At 42.6% G+C, this 26,605-nt stretch overlaps 1 long non-coding RNA gene across 5 annotated transcripts; it reads left to right on the forward strand.

Moving 5' to 3' along the window:
- The first annotated feature begins 1,800 nt into the window (after positions 1-1,800).
- LOC141580037 (uncharacterized) lies at positions 1,801-25,487 on the forward strand. Of its 5 annotated transcripts, none has more exons than XR_012512027.1 (3): positions 1,801-2,438; positions 9,295-17,056; positions 18,718-25,487. It is a non-coding gene; the product is annotated as an uncharacterized LOC141580037 (long non-coding RNA). The 5 variants fall into 5 exon arrangements; XR_012512024.1 differs by having other exon boundaries at positions 9,295-13,959; positions 14,591-25,487; XR_012512023.1 differs by having other exon boundaries at positions 9,295-9,947; positions 13,817-25,487.
- The last annotated feature ends 1,118 nt before the right edge of the window (positions 25,488-26,605 follow it).

The raw sequence follows: 26,605 nt of genomic DNA on the forward strand, positions 1-26,605 counted from the left end.
ATATTATATATTATATATTATATAATATATATTATATATTTATAATATATGCTTATATTATATTATATTTATAAAATATGCTTATATATGTTATATATAATATAATATATTTTTTATTAATATGTTATATATAAAATATGTAAATATATTTTGTATATAAAATATTTATATATGATATATTTTATGTATATATTTTTATATATACATAAAATATGTATAAATAAAATATATATTTTATTTTTAAAAAAATATTTTTTAAAAAATTTTTGTATGTTTTTAAAAAATATATGAGTAAAATATACATAAAAATAAAAAATACATATAAAAATAATATATACATATACATGAATAAAATATATATAAATATATATTTATATATAAATATAAATTTATGTATATATTTATATATCACTTTTTAAAGAGCCTCCTACTCTCTTTTCATTTATCTGTGATGCCATATGTATTGCATCCTAACTTTTTTTTTTAACAAAGTTTTACTCTTTTGCCAAGTCTGGAGTGCAGTAGCATGATCTCTGCTGACTGCCATCTCCACACCCTGGATTCAAGCAATTCTCCTGAGTAGCTGGGATTATAGGCATGTGCTACCATGCCTGGCTAATTTTTGTATTTTTAGTAGAGACGGGGTTTCTCCATGTTGGCCAGGCTGGTCTCGAACTCCTGACCTCAGGTGACCCACCGTCCTCGGCCTTTCAAAGCACCGGGATTACAGATGTGATCCACTGTGCCCAGTTGCATCCTAAGTTTTGACAACATGCCAGGATCATTTTTTACTGTCCTCTCAAAGGGGTTAAATATTTTTTTCATATTGAGTTATAACTGACAAGTTTTCTTATGTCAAATATAACAGCAAAATCTTATAGTTCATTGACTCACTTATGTCTCCAACTTTTTTATTACAAATTATTCTTTTTTTAGTCACCACTTTAAAATGTGACTATTTTTTCCTAAATTTCCTAAATTTCCTATTTTTTCCTAAATTTTATCCATCGATGATGATATTGATGATGAAATGTTTGATGGTGATCCTTTGAAGGCTTACTTTGAACAACTGACAATTCCAGGAATGATGACACTAAACATATGAAGATCTAGAAGGACTGGAGCCTCCAGAAAAGGATTGGAAGTTACCTGCAAGTGCTCCTAGGCAGGAATGTTCCAGTCTTTATGGCTTTTCCAAAATTTGACATTGGAAAATTACTATTGTTCTCACTGGATGTTCACATGAAATTTAAGCCTCCGATTTTCTCTGGACTCCATTTTTTTCAGGTATGAATCGACGAGGAGCGCCTTCCATTTCTTCCTTCTTCCTAACTCTCCCTCACCTATAAAAAATTAAAAGGCTAACTCAGTGGAGAACCACGTATTCTTCACCCAGGTTAACCAGTTGCTAGTGTTTGCCACCTTCGCATTTTTTCTGTCTTCAGACATTCTTCCCTCAATCATTTGAAAGTACGTTGCAGAAACATGACATTTTACTCAACACTTCCGCATCTATTGCTTGTGAATCAGGACAGTTTTCTACATAATCATAATTCTACTCTCTAACTTCGATGCAATAAATTAATGTACATCCACATTCCAATTGACCTAGTTATCTCCTCAATGTCCTTTCTTTTTATTGTTTTAGAGCCACAGTTTAAAGATTAACCCTACCTTGGGTTGTCATATCTCTGTATTCTCTTTTAATTTGCAGTCTTCCTTTCATGACATGAATCCTTTTGTAAAATCCAGGCTTTCTGTTTTTTTATAGTGACTCATAATCTAGATACATCTGATGGCTCCCCTGGTGACTAGATTAGATTAAGTGTTTTTGCAAGAGTACAGATTAAACTGTTTTCTCATGAGTGGGTTCAGTTTGCACATGGGCAGCGTGATGTATGTCTCATTGCCTCACACCAGGAGACGTTTGATTCTGTCTTGTGATTTGTGGTGCTGTATTTGGTAATTTTGGCTAAGGTGGAGCCGGCTAGACGTCTCCTTGTGAAGGTAGCCTTTCCCCTTTGTTATCAGTCATCTGTGGGATGAGACGTCAAAGCTCTGTGAACATCCTGTTCCCTGAAGACCCTTCAGAGCTGATTTCAGCGCCAACGCTGAAGCCTCTGGAAAACACTGATGACACTCATGGTGGCAGTGGTGATTTCTCTAATTCCTTCTACGTTGACTGCCTGCGTTTTTCAGTGAAGCAGACATTGACCGTTCCCTACATTTTCCTCTTCAAAATGTTTAATTTTAACTTAAAAGATTAATACAGCCAAGATACTCTTTCAACAGACAAATGAAAACCACAGTTTAAGTTTCAGTCAGAAGCTAACAGCCCTCAGATTTCTGTGGCTCACACTCTTCTGAAACAACTCAGAGAGCCTGAGGAAGCAGTTCTCACTTAAATGTGGGCCAGCTTATTTGTCTTCCTGGGACTAGTAAGTGCTGAAATATTTCTTTTGTTCTTAAATTCTAAGTTTTACTTTACCTTTAAAAAATTATTTCTTTGATATGATTTAGCATACATTAACCTTTCCAGTCCCTTAAGTCGAAAACTTTTCAAAAGAACTTTTAATAAAACCTGAGTAAATTGGTGTTATTAGAAAACCCATAGTATATACTTCTTGGGTTAAATAGGATGAATGATTGTATTCTACCCAGACGTCGGGAATTAGATGTGAACTCTCTCATTTGGTAGCAGTTTCTTATGTTTATTATTGCTACTTACTGTTGCTCATTTTCTCTCTATGCAAATTGTGACATTTGTCATGGAAATGCTAAGTATTAGGTTTACATAAAATAATAATTTGATGAGCAAGATGCAGTTATTAGATTGCTGGGATTAGACACTGCTCCATTAACTGTATTTCCAGATAATTCTGTAGGTACTGGAGGCACACAGATCATGCCATTTTCCTCTAGTACTTGGAGAACTGAGAAAGAAATGGCAGAAAAATGTGAAGGGTATTTCCAGATCTTAGCAGAGTACGTTATGTGTTTTCCTTAGATGTACTATGAAAGGGAATAAGGAATCTTTTGTGTTTGTATATCAGTTTTTTTTTCCAAAGAAGCAATTACTGTTGACATCTGAAAAATACAGAAAAGTGTAAAAATTACTACCAATAATGCTTCTGTATGTTTGTAAGTATCTTTCATATAATTGTATACATTTTCTTGCATTTGAATATTTAATGACTTGCATTTAGATTTTTAATGTGGAAAGTTCTTTTGCTCAGTGTCAAGTCACTAAATAAGCAAACAGACCTTTTACCTCACTCAAGCATCTTTGTTTTTCGTTGTTTCTATTTTTTCTGTTTGTTAATAGCACCCCATTTTTTCTGTGCTTGAAACGTGGTCATCATTTCTGACTCTTACCTATTCATTATGCCCTTTGTTAATAATGTATGACTCATGATTGTGGAATGATACTATTCGGAGGGGTGTGTGTGCTATGGAAACAGTCATTCCATCCTCACAAAAATTTTATGAGTGTACTAAAGCAGCGAGAGATGGAATTGTCATCTTAGGGGAGTTGACTTTCAGAGACCCAAGTCCTGTCAGTCCAGCCCCAAGCCTGTATCTTAGATTTGTTCTTTCCTGTTTATTTCTTTTACACCAATTCAAGTCAAGGTGCTAATGACCACATCTGATTCATTGCCCCATCTATAGTATCTCACTTCTGTCATGCCTGAAACCACCAGATTAATCTTGTTACAGTGGCTTTCTTTGTGTGTAATATTCTCTATGTTCCTATGTTTCAAATTAATACTTCTTAAGGTACAGTATCATCTGGCCCATGTTATCTGTCTCATTTACTTTCTACATTTTTTTCCCCTTCTGTCCCTTATCCAAAATATAACCATCTTGCCAGTCTTAGGGCATGTCCTGGGTTACTTTTTTATTAATATTAGACTATATCTGACTCCTATTGTAATAATTGTATTCTACAGTAGAGTACTTTATTGTGGACAGAAATGCATGACTTATCTAGAAGTTGCCTCTTCAGTAGCTTCAAATATATATATATATATATATATATATATATATATATATATATATATATATTTGAGATGGAGTTTCGCTCTTGTTGCCCAGGCTGGAGTGCAATGGCGCAATCTTGGCTCACTGCAACCTTCCCCTCCCTGGTTCAAGTGATTCATCCGACTTAGCCTCCTGAGTAGCTGGGATTACAGGTGCGCACTACCACGCCCAGCTAATTTTTGTATTTTCAGTAGAGACTGGGTTTCACCATGTTGGCCAGGCTGGTATCGAACTCTTGACCTCAAGTGATCTGCCCGCCTCAGCCTCCCAAAGTGCTGGGATTACAGGTATTAGCCACCGCTCCTGGCCACTAATTTTTAATTTGTGTGTGTGTGTGTGTGTGTGTGTGTGTGTGTGTGTGTGTGTGCGTGCGTGTGTAGACAGGGTCTTTCTATGTTACTCAGGCTGATCTCAAATTCCTTGGCCTCAAGCAAACCTCGTATGTCAGCCTCTTAATGTGCTGAGATTATTCATGAGCCACTGTGCCCAGCTTGGATATTTATATTAATGTTTTAAATAAAATTGGGGAAATTTTCATTGTTTCTCCAAATATTCATTATTTGTTCTTCTGTGATTCTCACAAAGTGTCGTTGGTCCACTTCATCGTGTCCCACGGGTCCCTTAGGATCTGCTGATTTTTCTTTAGCTATTTTCTTTCTCTTCTGGACACTCGATCATTTCAAGTGTTCTGTCTTCAAATTTGCTAGTTTTTTCTCTATGTAGTCAAATTTGCTTTTAAACCTCTCTAGCAAATTTTTATTTCAGTTATTCTACTTTTCAGTTGCAGAATTTCTTTTGGATTCCTTTTAATTATTACCTCTTCATTGACATTCTCATTTTGGTCAAAGATCATTTTCCCATCATTGTCCGTTTCTTCCTTTAGCTCTTTGCACATCTTACAGAGTTTTGTCTAGTAAGTCTGATGTTTGGGCATCCTCAGGCACTTTTTTTTTTTTGGCAGAGTCTCGCTCTGTCACCAGGCTGGAGTGCAGTGGTGCTATCTTGGCTCACTGCAACCTCTGCCTCCCAGATTCAAGTGATTCTCCTGCCTCAGGTTCCTGAGTAGCTGGGGCTACAGGCACATCCCACCACGCCCAGCTAATTTTTTGTATTTTTAGTAGAGATGGGGTTTCACCATGTTAGCCAGGATGGTCTTGATCTCCTGACCTTGTGATCTGCTGGGCAGGGCCTCCCAAAGTGCTGGGCCTACAGGCATGAGCCACCATGCCAGGCCCTCAGGTACATTTTATATTCACTTACTTAGTTCTTTTTGATAGGCTGTGCTATCTGGTTACTTTGTATGCCTTGTGATTTGTTTCTGTTGGAAACTAGACATTTTAAAGTTAAAATGTGGTAACTCAGGAAGTCAGATCCTTACTTTTCTCCAAGGTTTAAGATTTTTAAAAAATGGTGTCAGGTGTATCTGTGCTGAGGATCAGCACAAGAAAATTAGATGCCAATTTATTCAGCTCCCAGGTGAGGTTCTGTGGTCCCCGGGAGAGGGGCCAGGGAGGTCATGCCAGACCTCTCAGGAGCAGAGTTTTATAGGGAGTGAAGGCGTTCGATTGGATTTGGAGAAACAGGATGTGGACGGGGTGAGCTGCTATTGGTAGGTAGGTGAGATTTCCGGTGAGCTGGCTAAGTTTTGAGTGCAGACGGGATTTCCAAGGGTGGGGCTAGGTGCCGAGTGCAGAGGGGATTTCCAAGGGTGGGGTTAGGTGCCAGGTGCAGAGGGGATGTCCAAGGCGGAGCTAGATGATGGGCATATTCTGATAACATAATTTTCAAGCAGGGAGGGAGATGGGCGTGTTCCAACTCCCGGCGAGGCAACCAGCCTTACAGTTGACTAGGTGGAGAGACACATTTCTGGCACTTTCTACTTTGCCATCTTTCCTAATGTCACTTCATATTATCTTCTCATTTCTAACATTATAGGCAAATAATCAGAATTTGGTTTGGAAAATCTAAGTTAAATTGTTTAAGATTATGTATATAAACATATGTTTCATGGATATAAGAAGAATGAACTAAATGCTATTTTGAGGGGTTTTAGCTTTACATGGTTTTAGTTCAGCATTTTGTATGATTCCATTTTCTCTTTTTTAGCACATGAGACATAATTCTTTGGTCCCACTTTTTTAGTGGTTACTCTAGTGTTTGCAATATACATTTACAATGAATCCATGCTCACTTTGAAATAACATTATCTTGCTTTCATGGTAGTTTGAGCACCTCATAGTAACAAAAGATTTCTAATTCCTCTCTACCATTCCTTGTATCGTTGCTGTCATTCAGTTTACTGACATACAAATGTACACAAGCATACATATAATATACATCTATATATGCACACCCACCCTCATATATATACACACATACACACATAACTATACATAATTGCACACATTATTGCCAGTATTGTTTTGGACAATTTTTTATTTGACCAATTAAAAATAAGAAAAATACAAGATTATGTTTTACTCTTTATTCTGTCTTTGATGATCACTCCTTCTTCATAGATAAAAGCTTCTGAGCTGTATTATTTTTCTTCCCTCAGAAGAACTTTTTGAAAACATTTCTTGCAAGGCAGGTCTACTGGCAACAAATACCTTCATAGTTTGCTTGTCTGAGAATGTCCTTACTTCTTTACTTTTGAAGGATAATTTCTCAAGGGACAGAATTGTAGGCTGGTGGTCTCTTTCATCTCTAAAATATTTTACTTCACTCAATTCTTGCTTTAAATAGTTTCTGAGGAGATTTCAGAGGCTGTTCTTCGTTTCTCGATAAGTAAGGTGATTTTCTCCATGCCCCTCCCCTCCCCCTGCACACGGCTTCTCTTAGGACTTTTTATCTTTGATTTTATGTAGTTTGAAAATAACATGCTTAGATATGGTGTTGATTTTGGCCTTTTTCTTCCTCCTTGCCCCCCAAGAACAGTCCCATTGCAATAAGGTCTTTATCTTGTCTGGTGTTTTGTAAGCTTCCTGGATATGTGATTTGGTGTCTGAATTAATTTGGAGAAATTCTGAGTCATTTTTGTTGCAAATATTTCTTCTATTCCTTTCGGTTTGTCTTCTCCTTCTGATATTTCCATTAGGCATATGTTACCTACAATTCTGAGGCTCTGGTAGTTATTTAATAGTTGAATTTTTTTCAAATGACCCCACAAAGCTAGTTTGTTTCATGGAGTTACTGGTTGGCCTTAATTTCTTGTAAGCTTTGTGCTTTGTCTTCAACTGAGAGCACCACAACATATTTTTTGTGCAAGCGTTCTTGAAGATGGCTTAAAACACCCCAAGCATCTATGCAGGTGACAGGCTGCCTGTGGCTTTGTCTTCCTTACCTCTCTTTTGCTCTGTTGTTGCAGTTTTGTGATGATTTCACCTAGGAGACGTCCCGTTTAGAGTTGAATCCCAGAGCGAGCGAGTGCTTCCCCCTGTGAGTCTCCGGGTGGCTGTCGCGGTGGAGAGGCAGCCCCCTCGGGCACATCTGTGGGGCAGCCGCTCTCTTGCTGGTGGTCACCGCACCCCCATAGCTGGGAGTGGTGCTTTTCCTGACATGGCACACATGCTACTAGGGTGCTGTCTTCTCTGCCCTCCGGAGCAACTGCGTGAGGATGGGACAGAGACGGGTGGTAGTATTTGAGTCGGATAGGCTCCACATCTGGAAAGTTAGAGCCTCTGAGGTTTTCTTTTAGGTCAAGCAGCGGCTTATGATTTGTGAGAGAAAACAGGAAGACATGACTGGCAGCGACACCAAAGAATTCAGTAGCTATAATGGTGAGTTCGATGTAATTTTAGTTGTTTTTCCCAGGCTGGATAGAGGCAGGAAAAAATTGTTGCTAGGCCTCGGCTGAGGCTCAGGCAGTGACAAGGACCCCTGCCTCTGGAGCACTTTGAACTGTAGCTCTGAGCTACACACAGGCCGTCTCATAGACTCATTGTCATTGAACCGGTTGAGCTCTGGTCAGGGGTCTGCTGTCACTTGCATCTTTGTGCCTTATTCTCACCCAGGGAGTGTGCGAGTGCCTGAGGAGGGGACGCTTCCCCATGCCTGTTGTGTTGGGACTGCTTCCCAGACCTGCCTTCATGTGCTCAATGCAGCTGGCATCGGGGTCCTCAGCTCCACGCCAGTGGGGAGAAGGCAGCCTTCTCGGGTGCTCTTCTTTGAAGTAACAGTTGCACTCGGCATCAGCGCTTGATTTCTCCTTTCTCGGGGCCAGGCTCTCCCTGCCCCTTTCCACCTCACACTGGCACTGCCATGGATCTTCTCCTCAGGCCCCATTTTGTCATAGTACATGTAACAATGTACACTGAAATCTGAATATTTTATTTTTTGTGTCATTATTTATATTTCATTGTTATTTATTTATAAAATCATACAAATTTGTTTGTAGCACTATTAGTACAATCACTGAAAGCTCAGAGATCCTGGTCCCTCTACTTGTTAATTTTGTAAAATGGGACTAAATGTAACTTATTGTCATTTAGCAAAAGAAAGGAGAGAAACAAGTCAATCTTGGGGCTCTGCCTTCACTTGGTAAGGGGAGTCTTTTTTACTAATTTATCTGACAGTTGCCTTACATAAGCTTTTGAAATACCTGGAAATGCAGTTTTAACATGAGCTCTGAAGGCAAGAGTCTCTCACACACTCAATTGCAGCTGCTGTAATTCCAGACTCCACATCTTTCCTGGTTGCAACGACCATCTGAATGGCAGGGAGCGGGGCAGGGAACAGGGTCAGCAGCTACTGGTTTTCAGTGTCCCCGTTTTGTGACCACTACTTGCAAACCAGCATTGGTGGAGAGGTTTAGTCTTCCTTTGCTGCTCTTAGTGGCCCCTGTTTACCTGGTAAAATCAGGTTGCCCTCCCCACCTCCCCTTTCCTGGCTTTTCCCCTCTACTTTCAGATCCTCAGCTTAGATGAAAAGCAGGTGATTGAAGGAAAGGGTTGAGGTGAAAAGTGGGCTGTGGAGACTTTTTAGGGGTGCCCAGGAGTCTGTGAATGGAGCAGTGTTGTCTTTGGAAGTGGGGAGCAGAAGAGATGATCCCCACTGAGAGTGACAAGGGAGGAGTGGCCAGAGTTGTCGTCACAGGCGGGGTGGTGTGGGGCTGCGAGACCTCAGCGATGAGCCTGGCTCTTTGTCCCCACCGCACAGTGTATTGACGTTTCTCATTCACCTTTTCTTTTTCTCCCGGAAACTACTAGTTGACTTTGTCAGCTGTTAAGATATATTTCTTCATTTCTTCTCCAGGCTCCCGAATTCTGGGCCCTCAAACCGTAAATGAATATCAACTTACAGCCAGAGCTCCCTTGTTAAGGTGTTGAGCTTGCTTGTATTACCCTTGCTTGAAGCACACTCTGCTCTGAGACACACGTGGCTTCTCCTGCCGTTTGGGTTACAGAACTCTCCTGTGTGCTCAGTCTGCTCTTAGGACCTTACAGAAGAAGAGGAGTCCTGCCCACACAGTGTGAGTACCTGCGCCTGGACTGCTTGTCCTCAGCTTCCCTGGGCTGGCTCCTTCTGGGACACTTTCCTGCATTCTTCCCAGACTTCCTATAAACAGCATTACGGTAGCACCATGGCTGCTCACACCCCCTGTGCACGTGGCCTTGTGCTCGTCTCTCTCCTTGTCTATATTCTTTGGAGCATAAGCTCTAAAGGTGGGAATATCATTCATATCCTCAGCACCTAGCTAAGTCTTTCGGACAAAGGAAATATGTAGAAAATACTTGCCAAAATAATTCGATACAAGGACCTTCCATTTGGATTTCTTTCTCTGTTAGAATCTGGAAAATATTTGTGTCATTTGGACCTCAGTGTGAAGTGGTGTTAAAAGGTGAAGTCCAGTCTAGCCAGCATTTGGTGTCACTCTCACTGTTACTGTGGGGAGTCCTGTTATGAAGGTGAGAACTTGTAAATGAGCCTTTGTCATACTTGGCCGCTTTCTCCCCAGCCCCCATATCCCCCTTCATGGTCAGAGTGTGGGATGGAGGCAGATGGGTTGATTCCATTAGACTAACACACCATTTAGTCTAGGGTGTGTTCAGCTGATGTCGGCGTCTCCTGTGAGCTCAGAAGGACTGTATCTCAGGTGCAGGGCTCTTACGTGTAATCGGCTCTGGTTTATTTCTCTGTAGTTCAAATCTTTGGAATCGTTACTCATATTTTTCTTTGCTTAGCCTTTCAGCTTCTGAGAGATGGTTGTAGAGCTGAAATTTCTCTTACAAGGAGAATTATACATCCTATCATTTTTGTTTTCGGGTATTACGCAGCTATATTGTTACATATGTTTAGGCTTAGGATTGTTTTGTCTTCTATGTGGAATGGTTCCTTTTAAGAATTCTTGGCCAGACTTGGCAGCTCATGCCTGTAATTCCAGCACTTAGGGAAGCCTGGTAGGGAGGACCACTTCATTCAGGCCAGGAGCTTTAGATCAGCCTGGGCAACCCAGTGAGACTCTGTCTCTAAAAAAGTTTTGGAAAATCAGCCAGTTGTGGTGGCCTAGGAGGTCCAGGCTGGAGTGAGCTATAGTTGTGCTGCTGCACTCCAGGAATGGTGACAGAACAAGACTCTGACCCTAAAAAATTTTAAAATTCATAAAATAGCGTTGGGCGTGGTGGCTCATGCCTGCAATCCCAGCACTTTGGGAGGCAGAGGTGGGCAGATCACTAGGTCAGGAGTTGAAGATCAGCCTTGCCAATATGGTGAAACCCCGTCTACTAAAAATATAAAAAATTAGTCAGGTTTGATGGCACATGCCTGTAGTCCCAGCTACTCGGGAGGCTGAGGCAGGAGAATCACTTGAACCCAGGAGGCAGAGGGTGCAGAGAGTCGGGACTGTGCCACTGCACTCCAGCCTGGGTGACAGAGTAAGGCTCCATCTCAAAAAAAGAAAGAAAGAAAGAAAGAAAAATAAAGATGATGCACAGTATTAACAACAGACAAAATTGACTCTAAGACAAAAGAGAGAAAAAGAATTATTTTTTATTTATTTTATTACTTTTTTTTTTTTTTTTTTTGAGACAGAGTCTTACTCTGTCACCCAGGCTGGAGTGAAGTGGTACAATCTCAGCTCACTGCAACTTCTGCCTCCCTGTTTCAAGCGATTCTTCTGCCTCAGCGCCCTGAGTAGCTGGGATTACAAGTGCTCACCATCACGCCTGGCTAATTTTTGTATTTTTAGTAGAGACAGGATTTTGCCATGTTGGCCAGGCTGGTCTCAAACTCCTGAACTCAGGTGATCCACCTGCCTCGGCCTCCCAGAATGCTGGGATTTCGGGCCTGAGCCACTGCACCCGCCTGTGTTTCCATTTCTGCTCATCGAATATTGCTTACCCAAATCTAAAGTGAATCAGGAGCTCTGTTCGATTCTCAAGCAACATAGTCGCTTTCTTCATTTAAATGCTCGTCTTTTTCTTCCATATTACCTTTGACCAATATTTTAGTTCTAAACATTTTTTGAAACCCCAACATTAAAAAGATTTTAGAGATTGATCAAGCTATTGATACTTCTTTGTGCTCACCATTGCTTCATGAATCTTCTACCTTTTCCTCTGTTACAGACTTCATGGTCTGTATTTGAAAACCAACTCATTGTGTGGTTTATTTCAGATTTCTGTTTCTTGAGGTACTAATGTTTCCACCAGTTACTTTTGTTGATTCTTCCTGACTTTCTCTGAGTGGATTCCATTTTTTTAAATATATATTTAAAATTGTTTCATGCAAGCTCACATTGATTGAGGCTGCTTTTTTGCTCTAGGAATCCCATGTGCCCTTGTCTTTGGAAATGTCCCTAGAGAGCCTTTTGCAGAAATGCTGGAGGCACTGAAAGCCTTGGTGATTTTCCACCTGGGGCTCCCATGCCTGCTGGGGCCTAGGCCCAGGCTTTACGCTCCTATTAACAATCTTCGATGCCACCCACTTCTGGACAGGCTCGTTGTTACCCTCACAGACATGCCCTCAGACTTTTTTTTCCGTTTTCTTTTTATTTCTAGAAAGGGCACGTCTTTGAATTTCTGGGCTTTGTATAGAATTCAAATTTTATTTTAGCCTCGTCCTGTCCACAACAAGCTTGAAGTCACATCGATTGTTCTCTGGAAGGTATTAAAGCTTTACCACCTTGAGGGTGAATCTGGACCCCAGACTTTTCTGGCCTCCGTGCAATTCAGCTCCCTCTTCCCAGGCAGCCTTTGAGTTCCCTTTATTTTATGGTTGAATAGGGCAAAGCAAAATGTGTGTGTGTGAAATCTCTGCAGCCCTCTGTATCTGTGCGTCCTGCATCCTCACACTCTACCAAGCATGGATCAAAAATATTCGTGCCCCTCCCATAAAAGAGACAGCTGCATTTATACTGAACATGTACAGGCGTTTCCTCCTTGTTCTTATTCTCTGCCTGATAATGTACAACAACTATTTACATAGCGTTTATACTCTGTTAGGTATTATGAGTAATCTAGGAATGATCTGAAGCAGGCGTCCCCAAACTACGGCCCATGGGCCACATGCGGCCCCCTGAGGCCATTTATCCGGCCCCCCGCCGCACTTCAGGAAGGGGCACCTCTTTCATTGGTGGTCAGTGAGAGGAGCACAGTATGTGGCGGCCCTCCAACGGTCTGAGGGACAGTGAACTGGCCCCCTGTGTAAAAATTTGGGGACGCCTGATCTGAAGTATGAAGGAGAATGTGCCTAGGCCGCACGCAAGCATGGTGCCATTTCATGTCAGGGACTTGCACAGATGATGATGTCCAGTGGGATTCCCATATCTTCAAATATTTCCACATGTGGGGGCCTCAGCGGTCTCAGTTACGTTGGCCACTGATGAAGGAATTCAGTTCATCGTGATCATAGACACTTGTAAACTTTATGTCTATTTTGATATAATTTTTAACATTTTAAAATAAAATCTGAAAATGCCAAGATAGTAGTAATTTTTTGAAGGGAATGGAGAAGTCGTTATTCTAATAGTAGAACTCATTGTTAAAACTTCCTGACAATACAAAGGAGGTCTGTATAATTCATGTGATTGTCACTTCATCTGAAGATTAGTCTCTTCCAGGCTGCAGCAGCTTAATTCTCTGGCCTATTTAGGTATGGAGATGACCTCACAAAAAGAATTTAACATTTATTTTTTGCAGAAAGTAAGCAATTAGAAAGTTCTCCTTAATCCTGCCTTTTTGTGTGTGTGTGTGATGGAGTCTTCATTCTGTTGCCCAGGCTGGAGTGCAATGGTGTGATCTCAGCTCACTGCAGCCTCTGCCTCCTGGGTTCAAGTGATTCTCCTGCATCAGCCTCCTGAGTCGCTAGGATTACAGGCACACACCACCAGGCCCACCTAATTTTTGTATTTTTAGTGGAGACTGTGTTTCACCAGGTTGGCCAGGCTGGTCTTAAACTCCTGAATCCTGACTCTTAATTTATGGCTAGAAATGGCAGTAATATGAACATAAGTAGTGCTATTTATTAATATATTGCTTTTCATAAATCACTTCCTTTTTTGTAATTAGGTGGAAACATAGAAAGACATTCTTGATTTTGGTGACTGAAGTTGTGAAGGCTGGAAGTCCCTGCCAAGAAAATCAATGAACCAGACATACACCACTGTACCCGTCAAGCTGATTCTCAGTGTTGTCAATACAAATGTCCAGTGAAAAATACTCTTCCCAGAATACGTCATTTCTATGAACTGAAATGTTTTTGTTAAAGATTTGTTAACACATTTTACATTCTTACTGCTGTTGGCTTTACTGAAACTGAGTCTTCTCTTTCTGAACAGAACACCGTGGTCTGGCAGGGTCTGACGTTTTCCAAGGAACCCGGTTGACCTCCTATGGGAGCTACTCCCTGCACTGAGTGGTCCCTTGGCTGGCAGGCTGCTTTGTGGTCAACCACGTGATACCTGCCATTTATGAGGGACAGGTAGGAGAGGATGGGCTTTCCATTAAAAAAAAAAAAAAAAAAAGATAAGGTTTTCTAAACGGCTTTTCTTTCATTCAGATTTAAAACTTAATACTAGTACATATTAATTTTTTTTCTCATAAGGTCCAGAATTTCTGATAATTTCCGTTCTTTTCCAAAAGCAACTTGGCTCTTTAGATATCATGGTTTATATTTCCTGGAAATTGCTTTTCTCTATATCTGAATACATTACAAATTTAAGACTGATTTCCTCTGTCAGTGAGTGTGATGCTCCCAGTCATCTGTCAAGTATCTCATGTTGCTCTGACAACGAGGCAGAGGGCTTACTGCTTTGGATCAAACCTAAGTGAACGTGTGTGGCCACAGCAGTACCACCAAGGGCCTATTGGGATACTTTCCCTACATTGATCTCATCTCACTTACCAGCTGACTGTGCTCTTGCTTTTTCTGCTTCTGCACTCATTTCCAGTCCTCTTTCAATTCTTTAAAAAATCTTCTCGCCTACATTTTTGTGTGGCCCCAAGGGCATTGTGTTGGAGTGCTGATGGCACGTACAATTCAATAACTCTCTGGTCTCTGAACTAAAAGAATAAACGTTTTGTTTTTTGTTTTTTGTTTTTTGTTTTTCTAGAAAAAAGTTGGCAGAAGGAATAGCCTTTTTTAATTTTAGAGGTTCAGGACTCAGGAGGAGACTTCGTGGCAAGAGTTGACATAGAAGTTGACAGCCCAAAACCTACACCAGTTCCGAGAAGTGTTGATATCCAGGAAAGCGCAGAAAGAGTTAAAATTCATGCTCCCAGGGACTTACAGGTATCCTCAGTCCTGCCCTCTGCCATCAGTGTCTTGCATTCACACTGATGTCACTTTAATGGTGACAGATAGTTGAAAGTCCATCTGGCTCCATTTTCTAGATGATGCATTTGGTGGCCATCATGGCCTCATCCATAAAGCAGCCCTTACCTCTGAGAAATGCTGGGAACATCGAAATTTAGATAATCAACATATGGATTTTATGAATTTCTGTCAGAGCACCATCAACTAGTCTTTCCTGAGACTGTGAGAGTTCCCTGCCTTCTGCGAGCCCTGGTGCTGCCTGTCCCTTCAGGGTGCCCTGAGGAGCAGATGGTGGCATTGCTGAGAGTTTGAAAAGCTGGATGTTTCTCTAGCCTGAAGTGTATGTATGCTATGGTGCTCTCAGTGTAGAGCCCAATGTCTTGAATATGAAAACCAAGTGCTGAATTGATTTCTGAAAAAAATGTGCGTGTCCGCCTGTGGTTGGAGTTGAGAAAGAGCGACCCACACACTTTGACCTCTTTCTGTGACATGAAGGTACGTGAGAGGGTGTTAGTGACATGAAATTGGGGGTGCAGTTTGTGGGAGATCAGGTTTGTTATGGAAGAAAAAGATGGAAAAGAGGTGCTTTCCAAGGGAACAGGATGAGTTGACACTGTGATGGACTAGGAGACAGGGAAAATTCACCTCTCCTAGTAAATGAGGAAGAAACCTAAGGCAGGAGTCACTGAGTGAGAGCTGCATTTTGTAAGTCAACATTTCATTATGATTCTGTCACTGTTTAGGTTCCAGAATGAGGAAGTCCCTCTTAGTGGATCTAGAGAATCTATCTGTTAAACCTGGAGAGGAACAAGAGGTTATAGTTGTCTTTTTCTCCAAAGGATCACAAAGTTTGGGAGGAAGGGTAACATAAATATGTTTATTATGACAAGGTTTTACTCATCTCTCAAAACAGCCACGCGCTCGCATGTGCTTCAAGATCCACAATTTGAATGACAAAGTCCACATCTTACTTTCGCTAATAGATGCTGTGAATCAGTGTAAACTCTTTCATTTAGCTTCAGATTTTCATCTTTTTGTGACAGAATCTCCTTTGAAACCAGCTGAGTAGATATTAAGAAATCATTGTTTTTAAGTATATTCTGACAAAAGTAAATAATGAAACAACAATATTGATTTTTCTCATTCATTTTTCATTTTCTCTCTCTCTCTCTTTTTTTTTTTTTTTTTTTTTTTTTTTTTTGAGACAGAGTCTCACTCTGCTGCCCAGGCTGAGTGCAGTGGCGTGATCTCAGCTCACCGTAACCTCCATCTCCTGGGTTCAAACAATTCTTCTGCCTCAGCCTCCCAAGTAGCTGAGACTAAAGGCGTGTACCACGACACCCAGCTAATTTCTGTATTTTTAGTAGAGACGGTGTTTTACATATTGGCCAGGCTGGTCTCAAACTCCGGACCTCGTAATCCACCTGCCTTGGTCTACCAATGTGCTGGGATTACAGGCATGATCCACCATGCCCGGCTTCTCATTCACTTTTCTTGTTCTTCCAGAAGCTACTAGTGGATTTTGTCAGCTGTTGAGCTATATTTCTTCATGTCTTCTGTGGGCCCATGAATTCTGGGCTTCCAAATCCTAAGTGAATATCAACTTACAGCCAGAGCTCCCCTGTCAAGAGTATCAATCTTGCTTGTGTGACCCTTGCTTAAAGGGCACTCTCCTCTGAGTCACACGTGGCTTATCCTCCTGCCTGGGTTACAGAACTCTTGTGTGCTCAGGCTGCTATTAGAACCTTACGGAAGAAGACAAGAGTCCTGCCTGCACCAGTGCGAGTGAATGCTTGTGCCTGGACTGCTTGTCCTGAACTTCCCTGGGCTGGCTCCTTCTGGGAAGCTTTCCTCTATTCTTCCCAGATTTCTCATGAGTAGCATGCTGTAGCACCAGGGCTGCTCACACCCGCTGTGCAGATGGTGTTGTGATCATCTCTCTCCTTCCCTCTATTCTTCTCTGGGGCATAAGCTCTAAGGGTGGGAATACCATTGTATTCCCTAGCTTAGTCTTTTGGACAAAGGAAATACAGGAAATAGTTAACAAAAGAATCGAATTTAGAATCTTCAACTCAGACTTTCTTTCTCTGTTAGGATCTAAAAAATGTTTGTGCGGCCATTTGGACCTCAGTGTGAATGGTGATAAAAAGTGAAGTCCATTCTTCAGGAAGTAAACGTCTGCCACGTGGATCACGCCCAGACAGTCTGTTGATTTTGTCCAACAGTTTCTTGCTTTGGAAGGTGTCCTTCTTGGTGGAACACGGTAAGTGTCAGACAGACAGACAGTCCACTCTTTGTACAGTACTGGAGAAGATCATAAATTAATGTTTGGAGGACAATTTTGTTGCAACAGACACTGATGAAGCTCCATTGTAAAGAACTGGAAAAGCCTTCTAGATGTGCATGTGTCTAGATTCGGCCTTTGTTTAGCATATATTCCAATCCTGATTCTGCCTTCACCAGCTGCAAAGAGTACCTGACACATGACCACAACACGGGAGCTGCTGAAGAGGGAGTTTTATCACCTCAAACTTATGGCCACTTGGTATTTTCAAAAGCCAGCCAAGAGAGAGATTTGCAGAGAGCTGTGCAGAAAACATGCTATTCAGCCTCTCAGTGAGCTACATTTCTCTATCAGTCACCACATGAGTTAGCAAAACCCACAGAAGTGGATTGGAGGCACCAGCCTTAGGTGTCACACTTCCTGACCATACCAGATGGAGCACCTCAAAGGAGCAGACCCTAGGAAATAGGATTTAGTATTTACTGTAAAATTGGGTTTTTGAGACTCCCCATATTATGCAAATTCATCTTTAAAAGGACCTCTGGAAGGAACAGCTCTCAGAAGCCTGTGGCAGGAATAGTTCTCCTTCCCTCAAGCAGTTCTTAACCTCTGAGGACGTTTAACTGATTATATGACTCTACGGAAGCCCAGCCTCTCCATTTCCACTTGTTAATGCTACTACTTTAAAATAATGACCACAGTTTTTCACACAGTAAAAAGTAAATAAATAAAAATGAAAACTGTGAGTAATGTTTCTTACAGGTTAAGTCTTTTCCAGTCATTGTACCTGTGGAAGGCCAAGTACCAGGAGCCAAGGGTCTCAGCTTTCTCTTTTAATACAAGGCAGAGGAGACATGGACACACAGCTTAAATAATTTATTAGCTGCTGATTTTCCCAAAATTTGAGTAAGACCCTTCTTTTAACAGACAAAATGTGGATGAGATGGCAATGTAATTCACAGAAAAAATGTGTCTCTTCCTCTTTTTTGAGGTTGTTAGGGCCTTGTGGAACTCAGCTGGTCATACGTATCTTATAAGTGGACTGGAAGGTATACATGGGGTCATCTTTATCCTCTGGGGTGTATCCTCACCACATTGGACTGTCTTCCATCTAACTGGGAAACTGTAAGGGCTCACTCTAGAAGCCATCTGCTTCTACCAGATGGCTAGACTTTCTTCACAGGCAGCCACAATCAATGTTGAAGCCTTGGCCACACACACGGCTGCAGTTTTGAATAACATGCACCATGCCCTTACCCTCCTGAGGACACCTCTCAGATTAGGCAGGTGGCCTTAACAAACTGTATGGTAAAGCCATTTTAACAGCAGCTCAAGGGGGAACTTGTGCTTTGATCAAAACCAAATGTTGCATGCTCCAGACTATTCACACACTATTACCCCAGCTAAGAAAGCTGGAGACACTCCTGTCTCTGCCATTGATGTGCTGACAGTCACCTCCATGTCGACTTGGCTCCAACAACTGCCCAGTGTTTGGAAAGCCTTCCTGTTAGTTTACCTGGGATAATCTTACTTATTTTGCTTTGCTGTTGTTGAATGCATTGTGGTTGTACTCTTTGTGTAGAAACACAGGATAAGCTTACTCAATACTTTCTTAAATTGGACACCTCTTAATCTTCCAGGTTTCACCTTTTGCTGGAACACAGAAGTACAAATGACACTTAACGTACCAATGCTTTCTGACTGAGCTCCTCTCTACCCTGAATACAAGAGACCCTAATAGATATGTAGAAATATCATCGCCCCTGTTCAGCATGAAGAAGTTACAGAAGACGGACCTTCATCCTTCTGCAACCCTTAGGATTAAGGGTTCTCTTGTAAAAGGGTGGGAGGGATATGTTAGAAGCATTCAAACCAGAGTGACTCTATTTTGTTTTTTTTATTTTATTTTTTATTTATTTATTTATTTAGTTTTATTTTTGGGGACGGAGTTTCGCTCTTGTTACCCAGGCTGGAGTGCAATGGCGCAATCTCGGCTCACCGCAACCTCCGCCTCCTGGGTTCAAGCAATTCTCCTGCCTCAGCCTTCAGAGTAGCTGGGATTACAGGCACGCGCCACCATGCCCAGCTAATTTTTGCATTTTTAGTAGACACGGGGTTTCAACATGTTGACCAGGATGGTCTCAATCTCTTGACCTCGTGATCCACCCGCCTCTGCCTCCCAAAGTGCTGGGATTACAGGCGTGAGCCACCGTGCCCGGTGTGACTCTATTTTGAATAAGGGCCAATAAAAATGAAGCTGGGTCCTGCTGGGCTGCATTCCCAGGAGGGCAAGCATTCCTAGCCTCCGGATGTTTACAGTTCAGGGAACAGATTAATGATGTTTCCTAAACAGACTCAGGCCTTGACAGACCCAGAATCTCCTGGTACCTTGAGAACAAAAGCATTTCTAGCTTTAAATATGCTTTGTACCTAGGATGGATGCTTTTCTCCTCTTACTTTTGGAAATGCCCTGCCCTGTCTATGGAGTCGCTATTCTTGCACTCCTTTAATAAAGTTGCTTCCATTTTTGCACTGTGGAGTTGCTTCAGATTCTTCCTTGCATGAGATCCAAGAACCCTCTCTTGGGGTCTGGATTCAGACTCCTTTCTGGTGTCAGGTGGCTCTACCATTCTGGGGTTGAGTGCCTCAGTGGGGACTCTATATGGAGGCTCCTCTCACAGCAGTGCCCCAGTGGGGACTCTATATGGAGGCTCCAACCCCAAATCTCCCCTCCACACCATCCTAGTTAAGAGTTTCTCTGGATTTTGTATACATTTTCTGAAATCTAGGCAGAGGTTCCTAAGCCTCACTGTACACTTGCAGGCTTAACACCAGGTGGAAGTTGCCAGGGCTTATAGTTTATACCTTCTGAAGCAGCAGCCCAAGTTGTACCTTGACCACTGTTAGCCATGGCTGGAGCTGGAGTGGCCAAAATGCAGGGCATCACGTCTTGAGGCTGCACAGATCAGCAGGGCCCTGAGCCTGGCCCATAAAACCATTCAGTCTTCCTAGGTCTCCAGGTCTGTGATGAGAAGGACTGTCACAGAGGTCTCTGAAATGCTTCTGAGGCCTTTTTCCCATTGTCTTGTCTGTTAGCAATTGACTCCTCTTTACTTGGGCAAATTTCTGCAGCCTGCTTGTAATACCTTCCCTGAAAATGGATTTTTCTTACGTACTGCATGGCCAGTCTGCAAATTTTCCAAATGTATAAGCTCTGCTTCTTTTTAAATATAAGTTCCGGTTTCAGACCATTTCTTTACTCAGGCATATGAGAAACAGCTAGGTCAATGCTTGAATGCTATGCTGCTTAGAAATTTCTTCCACAAGATACCCTAAATTATCTCAAGTTCAAAGTTCCACCTATTCTTAGAGCAGGAGCACAATGCCACCCGTCTCTTTGTTGAAGCATACAAGAGTGACCTTTACTCCAGGTTCCCAATAAGGTTTTTATCTCCATGTGAAACCTACTCAGCCTGGACTTCATTGTCCACATGACTGTCTGCATTTTTAGTCCATATGCCCATCTATTAGCCTGGACTTCATTATCCACATGACTTGTCTATCAGAATTTAACAAGCCTCTAGAAAGTTTGCATTGTTTTCTCATCTTTCTGTCTCCTGAGCCTTCCAAACTGTTACAGCCTCTGACCATCACCCAGTTCCAAAGCTGCTTCCATATTTAAGGTATCTTCATAACAATGCCCCACTCCCAGTACCAATTTTTGGTACTAGTCCATTCTTGCATTGTTATGAAATGCCTGAGACTGGTTAATTTGCAAAGAAAAGAGGTTTAGGCCAGGCACGGTGACTCATGCCTGTAATCCCAGCACTTTGGAAGGCCAAGGTGGGTAGATCACCTAAGATCAGGAGTTTGAGACCAGCCTGGCCAACGTGGTAAAACCCTATGTCTACTAACAATTTTTAAAAATCAGGCAGGCATGGTGGTAGGCACCTGTAATCCCACTATTCAGGCGAAAATAAAGAGGTTTAACTGGCTTATGGTTCCATAAGGTGTACAGGAAGCATGGCAGCATCTGCTCAGCTTCAGTGATGGTGGATGGTGAAGGGGAAAATGGTACTTCACATGGCTGGAGCAAGAGGAACAGGAGGTGCTCACCACTTTTAAACATGATCTCATGATAACTTGCTATTGCCACGAAAACACCAAGGGGGATGGTGTTAAACCATGAGAAACTGCCCCCATGACCCAACCACCTCCCACAAGGCCCTATCTCCAACAGTGGGGATTACAATTGAACATGAGGTTTGGGTAGGGACAGAGATCAAACCACATGACTCTGTGAGCATTCAAATATATGCAGAAAAAAGCATTTGACAAATTCAACATCTTTTAACGATAAAAACTCGCAACTAATTAGGTATATAAAGAATGTGCAACTACACAATAAAGGCTGCATATGACAGAGCCATAGTTAGAATCTTAATCAACAGATAAAGATCCAGAACAAGACAAGGATGCCCACTCTCACCACTTCTATTCAGTATAATACTGGAGGTCTTAGAACAATCAGGCAACAGAAACAAAAGGCATCCAAATTGGAAAGAAAAACATTGAAATTCCATTTGCAGATGACATGCTTATTTTTTTCCCTTGAGACAGTCTCTGTCACCCAGTCTGGACTGCAGTAGCACATGGCTTACTGCAGCCTCCACCTCCCTGCCTCAAGTGATCCTCCTGCCTCAGCCTCCTGAGTAGCTGGAACTACAGGCATATGCCACCACACATGGCTTTTAAAACTTTTTTGTGTGTAGAGACGTGGTCTATGTTGCCGAGGCTGGTCTTGAACTCCTGAGCTCAAGCTCCATGACATTGATCTGGGCAATGACATTTTGGATTTAACCCCAAAAGCACAGACAACAAAAGCAAAAATAGACAAATGAGATTACAGCAAACTGAGAAGCTTCTGCGCAGCAAGGGATACAGTGAACAGAGTGGACGGACAACCTACAGAATGGGAGGAAATCTCTGCAAACCACGCATCTGACAAGGTGCTAGCATCCAAAATACATAGAGAATTCAAACAACTCACCAGCAAGAAACAAAGAAATTTGAGGCCGGGTGCAGTAGCTCACACCTATAATCCTAGCACTTTGGGAGGCTGAGGTGGGTGGATCCCGAGGTCGAGAGATCAAGACCATCCTGGCCAACATGGTGAAACCTAATCCCTACTAAAAATACAAAAATTAGCTGGGCATGGTGGTGTATGCCTGTAGTCCCAACTGCTCAGGAGGCTGAGGCAGAAAAATCCACTGGAACCTGGGAGGCCGCGGTTGCAGTGAGCTGAGATCGTGCCACTGCACTCCAGCATGGTAACGGAGCGAGACTGTGTCTCAGAAAAAAAAACAGAAACAAAAACAAAACAAAAAGCAACAACAACAAAAAATTGAAAATGGACAAAGAACTTGAATAGTCATTCCTCAAAAGAAAACACACAAATGACCAACTGGTATCTGAAAACATGCTCAACATCACACTAATCAGGGGAATGCAAATCAAAAACCACAAGGTCCTTTCACTTGAAGGGTCCAATGCAATGGCCTTACGATCCAGTTCCTTACAGAGGCAGGCCAATAGCTATTATTACCCCATTGCCAGATAAATCATGGCGCCTGGAGGGGTGGGCGTTGCCTCTGTCTTCCAATCCTGGCTGTGGGCGGGGACGCCTCCCGCGAAGCAGCAGGCTGAGTAGCCCCGGGACTGGGTGGAGGAGGGGAAGCGGGCGGGGAAAGGGTCTGGTGTGGGGAGGGTAGGGGAAGGAATCCCCAGTGGGGAAGGGGGCGGGGCTTGGGTTGGGGAGGGTGGTATCCCAGCGGTACTGGAGACTGGGGCCAAGGGTAGAGGCCATGACACCAGACCCGGGTTTGGCGGGTTCATAAGATGTATAAGGTGAAATGGTACGTTCGTTCATTCATTCATTCATTCATTCATTCAACAAACACTTACTGAGCATCTCTACGGGCCAGGTGCAGAGTTAAAAAGGCATTGAGGAAAAAGGAAGGAGCATAAGAAATAAAGCCTTTGCCAGGCGCGGTGGCTCACAGCTGTAATCCCAGCACTTTGGGAGGCCAAGGTGGAAGGATCGCTTGAGGCTAGGAGTTGGAGACCAACCTGCGCAATGTAACAAGACCCCGTCTCTCCAAAAAAAAAAAAAAAAAAAAAAAAATAGCCCAGCGTGGTGGTGCATGCCTGCAGTCCTAGCTACTCAGGATGCCGAGGCAGGAGGAGCACTTAAGCCCAGGAGTTTCAGGCTGCAGTGAGCTATTGTGCCACTGCACTCCAGCCTGACTCCTCTAAAAAGGAAAAGAAACGCAGCCAGACGCGGTGACTCACGGCTGTAATCCCAGCACTTTGGGAGGCTGAGGCGGGCAGATCACCTGACGTCAGGAGTTGAAGACCAGCCTGACTAACACGGTGAAGAAACCCCATCTCTACTAGCCGAGTGTGGTGGCAGGCGCCTGTAGTTTCAGCTACTCAGGAGGCTGAGGCAGGAGAATTGCTGGAACCCGGGAGGCAGAGGTTGCAGTGAGCCGAGATCGCACCACTGCACTCTAGCCTGGGCGACAGAGTGAGGCTCAGTCTCAAAAAAAAAAAAAAAGAAAGAAAGAAAAGAAAAAAAAGAAAGAAATGAAGCCTCACTTCAAGAAGTTCCAACATAGCGTGGAGGAGGTGTGCAGGGAGCAGGCAGGCTGGGGCAGTGGGAGAGTCTATGTTGCATACTCTGGGAACATAGCCTTGTTCTGATTAATTATTAAATAATAATAATTATTAATTATTCACCAAAATGACAGAATGGATTCCAGGCAATGGGAAGACCCTGAAGTGAACCTGTCCTCTGCATTGGGTCTTGGAAGATGGGGGGAAGTTGCCCAGGGAGGAAGGGAAGATGAACATTCTAGACAGAGGGAGAAGTCTGAAGAAAATGGCGACTGGCCTGCTTGGAGAACAAGACATCAATCTAGTGGCTCTAACTATAATAAAAGATAGGGAGGAGAGGTGGACGGAGTTTGGAGAAGACTGCGAGGAGCTTTGAATGTAGAGAGGGAGTTGTTCTTAGTCCCATAGGTCATAGGGAGCCCCAGTCACGAGCCAAATTTATTTTATTTTATTTTATTTTTATAAATAAAAACATTCTGCCTTGGCCTCCCGAGTAGCTGGGATTACAGGTGCCTGCCACCATGCCTGGCTAATTTTTGTAGTTTTAGTAAAGATGGGGTTTCACCATGTTGGCCTAGCTGGTCTTGAACTCCTGACCTCCTCCCAAAGTGCTGGGATTACAGGTGTGAGCCACTGCACCCAGCCTTCAGGTAGTTCTTTATAGCAGTGGGACAAAGGACTAACTGACCCTCCCTTTTCTCTTATAAAGATCCCAGTCCTTAGACGTAGGGCCCCTGCTAACCCAGAATGATCTTGTTTTAACTTGATAACATCTGCAAAGACCCATTTCCAAATGAGACCAGATTTACAGGTACCAGAAGTCAGGACTTGAACATCTATTTCTGAGGACACAGTTTAATCCTCTACATTGGGGTTTCCATAGTTGCTCATAGTCAAGTTGAGGAAGTTTCCTTCTCTTTCTAGTTTGTTACTATGTTTGTTTAAACAGTGACTTATGCTTATAGAGATTTAAATAGTAATAAAAGTCTTACATACTTATCTATGGACTTTTCATTTCCTATGCTCTTTGTTTCTTTCTGTCAATCCAGGTTTTCATCTGTTATCATTTTCCTCCTGTGTGAGAAAATTATTTGATATTTTATGTAGTGCAGTTCTGTTGGTGATGAACCCTCTCAGCCTTTGTATGTCTGAAAGCATCTTTATTTCATCTTCTTTTTCTTTTCTTTTCTTTTCTTTTTTTTTTTTTTTTTTTTTTTGAGATGAAGTCTCACTCTGTCACCCAGGCTGGAGTGCAATGGTGCAATCTTGGCTCACTGCAACCTCCGCCTCCTGGGTTCAAGTGATTCTCCTGCCTCAGCCTCCTGAGTATCTGGGATTACAGGTGTTTGCCACCACAGTTAGCTAATTTTTGTGTTTTTAGTAGAAACGGGGTTTCACCATTTTGGCCAGGCTGGTCTTGAACTACTGGACTCAAGTGATCCACCAGCCTCAACCTCCCAAAGTGCTGGGATTACAGGCATGAACCACCATGCCCAGCCTTATTTTAATAATATTTTAATAAATGACTGTTATCATCTAGAAATGCTGGCCAGGTGCACTGGCTCATGCCTGTAATCACAACACTTTGAGAAGCCAAGGCAGGAAGACCACTTGAGACCGGGGGTTTGAGACTAACCTGGACAGTAAGTGACATTCTCTATTTAAAAAAAAAAAAAAAAAGAGAGAGGCCGGGCGCGGTGGCTCAAGCCTGTAATCCCAGCACTTTGGGAGGCTGAGGCGGGTGGATCACGAGGTCAAGAGATCGAGACCATCCTGGTCAACATGGTGAAACCCCGTCTCTACTAAAGATACAAAAAATTAGCTGGGCATGGTGGCGCGTGCCTGTAATCCCAGCTACTCCGGAGGCTGAGGCAGGAGAATTGCTTGAACCCAGGAGGCGGAAGTTGCGGTGAGCCGAGATCGCGCCATTGCACTCCAGCCTGGGTAACAAGAGTGAAACTCTGTCTCAAAAAAAAAAAAAAAAAAAAAAAAATGAGAAAAATACAAATGCTATTGTATATAGGCATACCTCGAATATATTGCAGATTCAGTTTCAGACCACTGCAATAAAGTGAATGTTGTAATAAGGTCAGTCACACACATTTTTGGGTTTCCCAGTGCATATAAAAGTTATGTTTAGGGTCCAGTGCAGTGGCTTATGCCTGTAATCCCAGCATTTTGGGAGGCCAAGGCGGGTGAATCACCTGAGGTCAGGAGTTTGAGACCAGCCCCATCTCTGTAAAGATACAAAAATTAGCCAGGCATGGTGGTGTGCACCTGTAACACCAGCTACTCAGGAGGCTGAAGCAGGAGAATCACCTGAACCCAGGAGGCAGAGGTTACAGAGATCCGAGATTGTGCCACTATACTCGAGTCTGGGCGACAGAATGAGGCTCTGTCTCAAAATATAAATAAATAAGTAAAAGTAAAATAATAAAAGTTATGTTTAGGCAGGACACAATGTGCCTGCAATCCCAGTGCTTAGAAGGTAAGTGCAGGAGGATAGCTTGAGGCCAGGAGTTCGAGACTAGCCTGGGAAATATAGCAAGACTCTCTTTCTAAAAAATTAAAAATAAAAAAATTAGCCGGATGTGGTGGCACACACCTACAGTCCCAGCTACTCATGAAGCTGAGGCAGGTGGATCACCTGAGCCCAGGTGTTCAAGGCAGTGAGCTATGATCATGCCACTGCATTCTAGCCTCTTTTAGTGAGACCCTGCCTTAAAGAGAAAGAAGTTATGTTTGCACTATTCTGTAGTCTCTTTTATTTATTTATTGTTGAGAGAGAGTCTTGCTCTGTTGCCCAGGCTGGAGTGCAGTGGTGCTATCTCGGCTCACTGCAAACTCCACCTG

This window comes from Saimiri boliviensis, chromosome 1 (genome assembly GCF_048565385.1).
Source record: "Saimiri boliviensis isolate mSaiBol1 chromosome 1, mSaiBol1.pri, whole genome shotgun sequence".
Classification (NCBI taxonomy): domain Eukaryota; kingdom Metazoa; phylum Chordata; class Mammalia; order Primates; family Cebidae; genus Saimiri; species Saimiri boliviensis.